Raw genomic sequence first — 12,106 nt, 5'->3', positions numbered from 1 at the left:
ATTGCAATTAATAGACAATTTGTGCACAATCTGTAGGTTCATCTATGTGCAGAGAATTTCATGCATAGACAGCACAGTAAACAAAACACACCGGAAGTCGTGCAGTCACATTTGCATAATAGCTAAAGCACTCAAGTCACAAAACTTAACTACTCAAATACTTCAAATAGGATTTTGTACAATTTTAAGAATGACTTATCCTGCTTAACATACTATGTGGTAGGATCTGTTTCCAAACTCCGCCCGACTGGCAATAGAGAATCATTACTCAGGCAGTTGGAAACCACTATGATTTTACAATTCGACAGCAAATGACCGAATGGGCTTAACAATTCTGAAGACATGTACACTCATCTGTAGTTTGTGATGTGATAAGCTGTTTTTGATGTTCCTATGTGTTTTTCTTCTCATGTGTTAGGAATTTATATTCCGAGCTATATGGTCTCTCATAGTTCCTATTTCTCTTCAGTGTATTTTTGTTGTTTCCTGGAAATGCAAGGACAACAGGTTCAAACGTATATATAGAGGTAGTCAGGTTCCCTGTCTTCATTTTGTATAGTACAGATTTATTATTTTTACCTTTTAGCACTGCTCACTTCTATATTAGGTGTTCACTTTTTATGAATCATGATGTGATCGGATACTTATAACATAAATGTTATTTATATGGTTTTAACAATGAAATTAGGTTACAAACTGAGTTTTAATTGTTATGACATATTTGTATATGGATGTTTTTAGACCTATCGTCATCATGCACGTGGCACTTTAGCATAATTAGTTTTGCACTATAACTACAGCTCTGTTTTGCACAATGGGTTAAGTCGTATTCTGTGATTACTAGAGATATATTTGCTGCTATTGATATGTCTTTAGCTAGTTGCACTAGGCACTTTATATTGACGCTATTCTCCTGAGATGCGATAAGTTGCCATATGTATATTCTCTAAATCTAGGAATTACATGTTATGGATTGCAGGAAGAAAGGGAGCCAATAGGGATTTATCCTGGAAGTTTTCGACACCCTTCTCTCTGCATCACTAATGTCCAGCTTATACATCATGAAAATAGTCGATGTGTTGCTACATTTCGAATCATTCTTACTGTGAAGTGTTTATATGATGAACATTTTTTTTTCATTACTCTGATCATTTCTGTTTGGTTGGGTGCCTAAATAATTGCATTCCATCTCGCAAATAAGTAATTTTCGACCTGTTGGAGATCTACATGTCTCATTTCTATTTCCATGGTCATGTTATGGCAAAAAACTCGAGCATCCAGGGGGTGTGTCCACTATTCACTAGCATTTAAAAAGTGAAAAAAAATTGTTACGACTTTGCATGTGATCAAGGGCCCCCGGGCCCGAAACGCGTCGTGCTGCTGCTGTTTCACCTCACCTGCACTATTAAATATATTTGAAGCCAGTTCTGGTGGTCCGTCTCTCCTTGCTTCGCCGATCTGATTTTGTTTCGGTATGTGTGTGTATATATGTGTATATATATATTTTTCTTTTTTAACACCCAGTGGCAGTCACCACTGGGTATTTATAATTAGGTCAGCTGTCATCTAGGAAAAACAATTTTTGTGTTGCTAACGACTTTGCCTCGTTTTGGCGAATCTCCACAAAAATTTCCAAAAAGGTGCTAATTTTTGACTAGTTTGTGTATGGAAGGTTATGGGGTGATCCATAAAGCGGGGTCCGAAAAAAAAGAGGGGGACCCAAACGCAATCTCCATGAATTTTCCACTGACTTTTTTAGAAAGGGCTACAGCAAAAACTGCTGAATGGAATTACACCAAATTTGGCAAGAAGCTAGATCTTGGAAAGCAGATTGGTCTTTGTCTGATTTGGTGTAAATCCGTTCAGTTATTTTTGAGGAATTAAGGTTTAAAAAATATAGATAAATGGATAGTTTATGTCCAGATATGCTCTGACGCGCCAATATTTAAAGGGAATACTGATTGGTTAGTTTCAACCTGAACAATATGTTTTGACAGCCATTACAAGACTCAAAGACTTGGTTCCTGTGTCCTGTAAATTAATTAAAAAAAGAATATCTAAGGGGGGCAGAGTGTGCACACCCAGAACCCACAGGGTATATGTGTGTGAGGGCAGGCGGGATGGGATTGAATTTAACCCGTGCATCTCCCTCTTCCCCTATTGACTTGTCACAACATGGAAAACATGCTGATGCAGCCGTTTGACACGATTCAAATGCATTGTAGTGAATGGCGGGCTTCAGGGGCACAAAATAGAAGCATGTATAAAGGGCGATAAGAGATTTTAGTTACAATATAAAACATTTGTTGGTTTCACCATACTAATTTAGGAATCGTGGTGTGCTCTAAAGTGATTTTACCCCGTTAAAAATGCTGACCCTTTGCTGGAATTTCAGGTCTCATGTTTCAGAGAAAACTGTTTACGCTCATGATTTTCTCAGAGAGGTTATGGAAGGTGCTCTTTAAGATAAAATGAGAGCATATTATCTTTCTCAGTCATGTGAGAATTAGGTCTGACATTGACAATAAAACATGTGCTTTCATCAGGGCAGCCTATCAGTCGATTCCCCTATGTTCTACTGAAGCCGTCCAGTGTTCTAAAGAACAACAAGAGCGCCAACAGTCTTACTTATGAGAAAAGTGTGGCACATCTGAAGCCATCTTGATTGAATCAAACTGGTAAAACTTAAACAATTTCATTTAGAAAGGAACAGAATGAGGGGGTTTCTTTTTTTTTTCTTTTCTTGCAATTTCATATAGCGCAGACTTGACCCGAAGGTATTGGAGTGCTTCACATGAGCAACAGTTACATTATACAAGGACACATTCATTGTTTTAGGCACGGGGAGAGCTTGACCCAAACAAATTGGTGTGCTTTATCTTAGCACTAGTTATACTACACAAGGTCACATTCTTATTTTTGAAACAGGGAGATTAAGTGATTTCTCCAGAATCACAGGATGTTGAGGCAACGCCAAAACTCAAGCCTGGTTCTCCAGTTGCAAAGTCGGCAGCTCTGGCGGTAACGCCAGATCCTTTGCCCTAAGTGCAACAAATAATTAAGTGATCAACTGAATAAAAACATTTATATAGCAAATAATTTAAATGCGCTTTATCGCTATTTGAGAACTCAGAAAATGTGTCTTCATTTTAGATTTTTAGAGCACTTACCATAATTTCTATGGGAACAATTGTAATTGTATTTATATATTGCTTACTTCACCTACAGAGGCGTCAAAGCACTTTTCGTTGAGTAGCGCTCTACTCCGGAACCCAAAAAGTATTAGTGGCGATTTAGTACAGGGAAATGAGAGTTAATTTTAGCGGTGGACATGGGAGTCTGTGAGATGGAATGAAAAGCATAACTGAGGGATAGAAGAGCTAGGAGTCTAGAAAGTGTTTACTGGGAGATCATAGAAGTAGGGGGAGGTTTGGGATGAGTAAAGGAGAGATGGAGAAGGGAAGAGTCTCTAGAAATGGATTAGGGAGATCATAGTATTAAAATGAGTCTTCGGATGAGCCCAAGGAGGGATACACGAGGTAAGAATCTAGAAAGGGTTATTTTGGAGATCATAGTAGTCCAATGAGGTTTGGGATGATTCACGGTGGAGGTAGAGGATACTGAAAGAGGTATAGGGTGAAACATAAGGTAGTGCATTAGAGAGAATGTATTTTTGTTTTTACAGTAGGGGTATAGTAATAAATATATTGATACACAAGTACATGGAGGGTATACATGTATAAGGAAGGTAATGTATCAACATTTAAGTTTCATAAACTCAGACTTGCAAGTGTTAATATACTTTAAGCCAATTTATTTGTGTACTATTTTAAAACTTTAAATATTTTTGTCAATATTTAAATAGTGAAACAATTGCAGATAGTTATGATAATATTTACATATTGTGATAAAATGAAAACTATAAGTATCTAATCAAATAACTTGTATGAAAACTATGCAGTGACCGATATACATGTTAAGCATATAATTATATACATCAAGACAGTCCAACTGTCGAAAAGCATAACAAACTGAGTAATACATTCTGCACTTAGACCACAACCTCTGAGTGTGCGCAATTTATTGGATTATTCGAGTCGAAATTTACAGTCCGGTTTTGGCTCCACCGGCAGAAGTAATATGTATATTTGTTATTCAGTCAGATTAAAAGAATAGCTATAGATTTAAAACCAAATATAATACATATTTATTCAAAGAAATACACATATCAAGACATACATTTAATCGATTCAAATGTTTATATACACAGAGATATGATGTACATCTGTGTTTGAGCATGGTGGTAATATAGGGAGGAGCCAACTCTTGAGTAGTTTTCTGAAGATAGAATGCTTATCCATTGAACTCGGCAGCCAGACTACTCTTGCATATCAAATCGCGAGACCACATCTCACCTGCCTTGAAAGCCCTGCATTGGTTACCGGTTGCCAGAAGAGCCACGTTCAAGCTGCTTTGTATCACCCACAAAGCAATACATGGAATGGGACCGCTCTTCATCAGGAATAAAATCACCAAGCATTCAACAAAGGAACCCCTATTCTAAAGGGGCACCTCGCCTCAAAATCCCATGATACAAGGAAAAAAAAACATGGGTGGCACATCCTTCTCTGTTCAAGCAGCCAAACTATGGAACTCTTTACACCCAACATAAGATCCACGGACAACCACCTTATCTTCAGAAAACTACTCGAGAATTGTCTCTTCCCCACATAAGCACCACACGCAAACAGAAATGTACAGCATATCCCTCTGTATAAGCATTTATTTTCACTATAGATATGTACCATTCTTTGTGTATTGCTTTGTATGAACATGTAGAATAATTATGTTAAAAACAAAAATTAAAAGTACAATAACACTTGAAAACCGGAGTTCATCTGGTGCCTCTTTGGTCTACATGTACTTGCCTCCATTGTGCATCTATGTACCTTCCATATTCTTGAATCCGTGTGTCTGTTAAAAAAGCATATCCAATGCACTACTCTATTTCTCATCCTGTACCTCTATCAATATCTTTAATTTACATACACTTAATCCTTTATGCATCTATATACTTTCAATGTACTTATGGATCTATACATTTATCACTTTCTTCTAATTTAGCATTTCCAATGCGCTACCTTATTTCTCAGCCTATACTTCTCTCGATATATCGTCTAGCCCAACTTTCTGACTCATCTCAAACTTCATTCTACTACTCTTTCCAATGCACTATTCTATTTCTCACCCTATACATCTATCAATATATCCTCGACTCCCACTCGCTCATTTAACCCAAACCCATACCACCACTATGATCCCCAAAATAACCCTTTCTAGACTCTTCCCCCTAATCTACCCCTCCTTGCATCATCTGACACCTCTTTTACTATACCAATCCCCCAAAACAAACCTTTCTAAACTCTTCCCTCTGACTCTTCCCCCCCACAAAAGCCTCCTCCTACTGCTATGACATCCCCCCAAAAAATTATATATGTATATTATATATATATATGTATATTATATATATATATATATATATATATATATATATATATATATATATATATATATATATATATATATATATATATATATATATATATATTTTGGATACAAAGGAGGCGGCACAGCCAGGGTACTTATTCAGCCTTATTTTATTTTTGCTTCACCCCACCAACGCGTTTCAGCCACAACTGGCCTTGTTCACGGTCGGTTAGTCCTTCAACAGTGTTGTTTTTTATACTAACCCATTTTGCCAATTAGGAGGCATTCTGGGAATTGTAGTCACTGTATTTCAAAATCATAAAAACAAAAGAAAGACAGTGTGTGTTTTTAGTAAATAGTGACTGGTCCTTGTTACATGCAATTACATGTTTCTTAATGTCAGAGTATTGGGTATAGTACCCTATTTTTCATTGTTTTTGTGGGCATTTTTATTCCAGATGAATGTGGAGGTCTTCCCCAAAGTTCATTCCTCTCGGGTGTTTGGTTCTGAGTCTGAATATCATCCGGGACTCCATCTGACGGAGTTTGCGGATTGCATCACCTCCTCTTTCCATTCTGTCCAACATCTTTGCTCCATAGAAATGCATTTGTCTCCAATCGCCATTCTGGCATGTGCTCAAGTGTTTGGCAGTAGCATATTGCATGTTGGAATTTTTTACCGCTCTGATGTGTTCTAGGATCCTTTTTTTTAACATGCATGTGGTGCATCCAATGTATTTCATGCCACATTTACATTCCACAATGTATACCACATTTTTAGATGTGCATGTGATATGTTGATTTATTTTCATTATTTTCCCATCTGGTTCTTGTATTTCTTTCATGTTTTTTCCAATTTTGCATGCTTTGCAAGTATTGCATGGATGAAAGCCTTTCCTTTGATCTTGTAGCCAGTCTGATTTGGGTTTCGTTTGAAAATAACTTTTTACTAGTAGATCCTTTAGAGAGGTATTCTTCTTGTATGTGATCAATGGTGCTTCGCCAATTGTTGTTCCAATATCGGGATCCCCCGATAAAAGATGCCAGTATTTTTTCATCATTCGGGCAATACTTCCACTTTCCTTACTGAATGTTGTTATAAATCGAGGAGCTGTCGTTTTTTCCGTAGTCTTTGGTTGTTCAATCAATGTCTCAGTTCTTGTTTTCTGATCAATTTTTTTCTTGCATTTTTTCAGAATCCGTTCTTCATATCCTCTTTCTCTGAATCTTTGTTTGCTTTCTTGGATTACCTTTTCTGCATCTTCTGGTACGGAACAGTTTCTTTATAACCGCGTAAATTCACCGTACGGTATGCTCTTTAGGAGTGATTTGGGGTGGAAACTTGTCCCATGTAGCACACTGTTTGTGGCAGTCTTTTTCCGAAATAGTGTGGATTCCAGTTTCCCATTGGACACATATATTTTAGTATCAAGGAAGTCTATTTCTTTTTTGCTTGTCGTGCATGTGAACTGAAGACCTACATTGTTCTCATTTAGTTTCTTGAAATATCTCTGGAACTCCAAGTTTGTACCATTCCAGATAATGAACAGATCATCTATGTATCGAACCCAGAGTATTAGTCGATCCAGATCAGGTTGGTTTTCCTCGTTCCATGCTATCATCTTCTCCCACCAGCCCATGGTGATATTGGCGTAGTTGGGAGATAGAGAAATGCCCATGGCTGTGCCACACTCTTGTTTGTATAGTTGTTTGTTAAAGAGGAATACATTATTTTTCAAACATAGGTCAATCATCTCTAGCAGCATTCTTGTGTGGTCTAACTGTGAAATGCTGCGTTGCCTCAGATGATATTCACAGGCATGCATACCAATATCATGGCGGATCGATGTGTACAATGAGACCACATCAATTGTGGCTAAAAGATAATCCGAGTTCCAAGTTACATTCATCAAGATTCTTAGGAAATCCCCGGTATCTTTCAAGTAAGATGGTAATCCTTGGGCAATTGGAGCTAGGAATGTGTCAACATAGTTGGAGATGTTTTCATACAGTGAACCGCAGGAGGAGACAATTGGTCTACCCGGTGGATTTACTACGGTCTTATGAATTTTGGGTAGAAAATATATACACGGTGTTATTGGGTGATCAACTGTTAGATATTTCTTTTCTTCTTCGTTGATCAGTCCTTTTTTGTACCATATCTCCAGATATTCTTGCAGTTCTTTTTTCATTCTTGCATTGGGATTGGTCTCTAGTTTTGTATAGTTGTTTTCTTGGTTCAACTGTCTTGCTGCTTCTGCGGTATAGTCTGTTGTTTGCATTAGCACAACGTTCCCTCCCTTGTCCGCAGGTTTTATTGTGATTTTGTCGTTCTCCTTCAGGGTGGTTATGGCATTTCGTTCTGCTTTTGAGAGATTTTCACGTAGATTGTTTTTTACTTTTGAGAGGTTACCCAATTCCTTAATTATTGCTTCCGAGAACAGGTCTATTTTATTTCCTGGTGACAGAACAGGGTAATATCTCGATTTTCTCTTTAACCCAGTGCTGGGTCTCTCATTCGTTTGAATGTTTAGTTCTTCCAAGATTTCAGTATCTGTTCGTGGATTGTTCTCCAGATCAAATAGTGTTTCAAAACTGTGTCTGAGATCCGGTAGTTCCGCAATTGTAGTGAATTCAATGTTGTCTGTGTCGTCATTCAATTGGTGATCGGGCTCAATTGGTTTGCCAGAATGTACCTTCATTAGTTTCAGTTTTCTAATGAACTTGTAAAAGTCTATTCGTGTTTCAGTATAATCGAAGTGTGATTCAGGGCAAAATGATAACCCTTTGTTTAGAACAGTACACTCTGTTTCAGTTAGTTGATGTTCTGAGAGATTTACAATTAGGTTTGTTTGACATTGCGATTGCGTAGAGGATACTGTCTTGTTTCTCCGCTTGGACCTGCGGGTTTTTCTGTTGCTGGTGCGGGGGTGGGGTGGTTTGGTTCTGTGTTGCTCTGCCTCTCCCTCTGTATCTTCTGTTGGACTGGGACCGCATTCCTCTTGCCCTTCCTCCGCCTCTTGCAATGCTTTTCTCCAGATTTATCAATCCAACTTCCTCTAAAACAGACCAGTTTTTTGACTGGTAAGAACTTAATACAGATTCATTTTCACTTATGTCTGATTCACTAGCACTAGACATGAGTTGCTGCATAGGATAGTTCTTTTTGAATTTGTCATATCGTCTGGCAAACGTGAGAATCCTGCCATGAATGTAATCTTGTTCATCTCTTTGGAATTTTCGTTCTTTGCGTTCTTCAATTTCTTGTTCATATGAGTCTAATCGTACTTCCATTTCTTTCCGCAATTTGGCAATTTCCGTTTGATTACTTTCATCTGATAATTTCTTTTCCAATTCAGAGATTTTTTGTATAATTTCATCCACATCAATTTGCGCATGTTTGATCAAAATGTGCATCATATTCAGGGAACATTGTGTGTTATTTTCAATCCATTCTTCAATTAATTCTTTTTTTACTCCTGGATGAGTTGGCATGGTGAAAATCCTCAAGCCTCGAGGAATGCGCTTGATTTCTACATATTTCTTAAGTGCTATTGCCTCCCAACTTTTGTTTCTTTCCCTTCTGTAAAGCTTTTCCAAAACATTCAACATCCAATTGCCCAAGGATTACCATCTTACTTGAAAGATACCGGGGATTTCCTAAGAATCTTGATGAATGTAACTTGGAACTCGGATTATCTTTTAGCCACAATTGATGTGGTCTCATTGTACACATCGATCCGCCATGATATTGGTATGCATGCCTGTGAATATCATCTGAGGCAACGCAGCATTTCACAGTTAGACCACACAAGAATGCTGCTAGAGATGATTGACCTATGTTTGAAAAATAATGTATTCCTCTTTAACAAACAACTATACAAACAAGAGTGTGGCACAGCCATGGGCATTTCTCTATCTCCCAACTACGCCAATATCACCATGGGCTGGTGGGAGAAGATGATAGCATGGAACGAGGAAAACCAACCTGATCTGGATCGACTAATACTCTGGGTTCGATACCTAGATGATCTGTTCATTATCTGGAATGGTACAAACTTGGAGTTCCAGAGATATTTCAAGAAACTAAATGAGAACAATGTAGGTCTTCAGTTCACATGCACGACAAGCAAAAAAGAAATAGACTTCCTTGATACTAAAATATATGTGTCCAATGGGAAACTGGAATCCACACTATTTCGGAAAAAGACTGCCACAAACAGTGTGCTACATGGGACAAGTTTCCACCCCAAATCACTCCTAAAGAGCATACCGTACGGTGAATTTACGCGGTTAAAAAGAAACTGTTCCGTACCAGAAGATGCAGAAAAGGTAATCCAAGAAAGCAAACAAAGATTCAGAGAAAGAGGATATGAAGAACGGATTCTGAAAAAATGCAAGAAAAAAATTGATCAGAAAACAAGAACTGAGACATTGATTGAACAACCAAAGACTACGGAAAAAACGACAGCTCCTCGATTTATAACAACATTCAGTAAGGAAAGTGGAAGTATTGCCCGAATGATGAAAAAATACTGGCATCTTTTATCGGGGGATCCCGATATTGGAACAACAATTGGCGAAGCACCATTGATCACATACAAGAAGAATACCTCTCTAAAGGATCTACTAGTAAAAAGTTATTTTCAAACGAAACCCAAATCAGACTGGCTACAAGATCAAAGGAAAAGCTTTCATCCATGCAATACTTGCAAAGCATGCAAAATTGGAAAAAACATGAAAGAAATACAAGAACCAGATGGGAAAATAATGAAAATAAATCAACATATCACATGCACATCTAAAAATGTGGTATACATTGTGGAATGTAAATGTGGCATGAAATACATTGGATGCACCACATGCATGTTAAAAAAAAGGATCCTAGAACACATCAGAGCGGTAAAAAATTCCAACATGCAATATGCTACTGCCAAACACTTGAGCACATGCCAGAATGGCGATTGGAGACAAATGCATTTCTATGGAGCAAAGATGTTGGACAGAATGGAAAGAGGAGGTGATGCAATCCGCAAACTCCGTCAGATGGAGTCCCGGATGATAATCAGACTCAGAACCAAACACCCGAGAGGAATGAACTTTGGGGAAGACCTCCACATTCATCTGGAATAAAAATGCCCACAAAAACAATGAAAAATAGGGTACTATACCCAATACTCTGACATTAAGAAACATGTAATTGCATGTAACAAGGACCAGTCACTATTTACTAAAAACACACACTGTCTTTCTTTTGTTTTTATGATTTTGAAATACAGTGACTACAATTCCCAGAATGCCTCCTAATTGGCAAAATGGGTTAGTATAAAAAACAACACTGTAGAAGGACTAACCGACCGTGAACAAGGCCAGTTGTGGCTGAAACGCGTTGGTGGGGTGAAGCAAAAATAAAATAAGGCTGAATAAGTACCCTGGCTGTGCCGCCTCCTTTGTATCCAAAATTGCTCTGGGTCACGATCCGACTCCTGGGCAGAGCACACGCTGTGGAGCGCTCTCGAATGGCTGTGGATCACTTTGCATGCTGACATATATATATATATATATATATATATATATATATATATATCCTTCACTCTTCGATCCCTCCATTATCCTATTCAATCAAAATAACAGACTACATGTTCACTTCTCAAATGTATTATTCCACTATACTAATTCACCACTAATCCTTTATGGGTTCCAGAGTAACGTGCTACTCGCCAATAAAGCGCTTCAACACCCCCATCAGGATTACAAATGCTATATACATGCAAACCTTTCTTCCATTTTCAACTTCTCTCCAACCCTGCTCAATCCAAATAACTGACTTATATCAACCACTCAAATGACTTTCATATTTCACTATACTAATTCAACATTAATCCTCATGGGTTCCGGAGTAGCTTGCTACTCGCTAGAAAAGCGCTTTAACACCCATCACGGGTAACAGATGCTATATGAATGCAAACCCCTTCTATCTCTCCGCTATCCTTCTCACTCTAAATAACGGACTAACATCCACCACTCAAATGACTTTCATATTTCACCATACTAATTCACCACTAATCCTTCATGGGTTTCCGGAGTAGCATGCTACTCACTAAAAAAAGCGCTTCAAAACCCTATCAGGAGTAACAAGCGCTTTATAAATACAAACCTTTTTTCCTCTTCTATCCTTCTGCTATCCTTCCAGATCCAAATAACTGACTAACCTATCCACCACTTAAATCACTTTCACATTTCACTATACTAATTCAACACTAATTCTTCATGGGTCTCTGAGTAGCGGGCTACTGTGTCGAAAAAGCGCTTTGGCGCCTCATCAGGGGTAGTAAGCACTTTATAAATGCAATTACAATACAAAACAATACATAGACAATGGAGGGAAGGCGGGAGGGGGTCAGGGGCAGCAAGCTGACCACACGGAGCAGATGGGAGGGGCAGAGGCAGCACAAAAGACCATGCATGTCAAGCGGGCGGGTTATCCCCCAAATATATAATTCCAGGTTCAGGAATGTGGGAAGAAAAACAATTAATAATAACACTTCTCACTAACCTATTTCATTAATCAGTAGAGACCCACCAAAAATTATTTCATTTACATTTTTTAATTACACTT

At 38.1% G+C, this 12,106-nt stretch overlaps 1 protein-coding gene across 2 annotated transcripts in view; it reads right to left on the bottom strand.

The window, feature by feature from the left end:
• PDS5B (PDS5 cohesin associated factor B) overlaps positions 1–12,106 on the bottom strand; it is a 772,752-nt gene that overhangs the window by 503,644 nt on the left and 257,002 nt on the right. The gene's annotated exons all lie outside the window — the stretch shown is intronic.

This window comes from Lissotriton helveticus, chromosome 8, assembly GCF_964261635.1.
Source record: "Lissotriton helveticus chromosome 8, aLisHel1.1, whole genome shotgun sequence".
Lineage (NCBI taxonomy): Eukaryota > Metazoa > Chordata > Amphibia > Caudata > Salamandridae > Lissotriton > Lissotriton helveticus.
The sequence above is the reverse complement of the archived record's forward strand: the minus strand, read 5'-3'. Positions and strand labels throughout refer to the sequence as shown.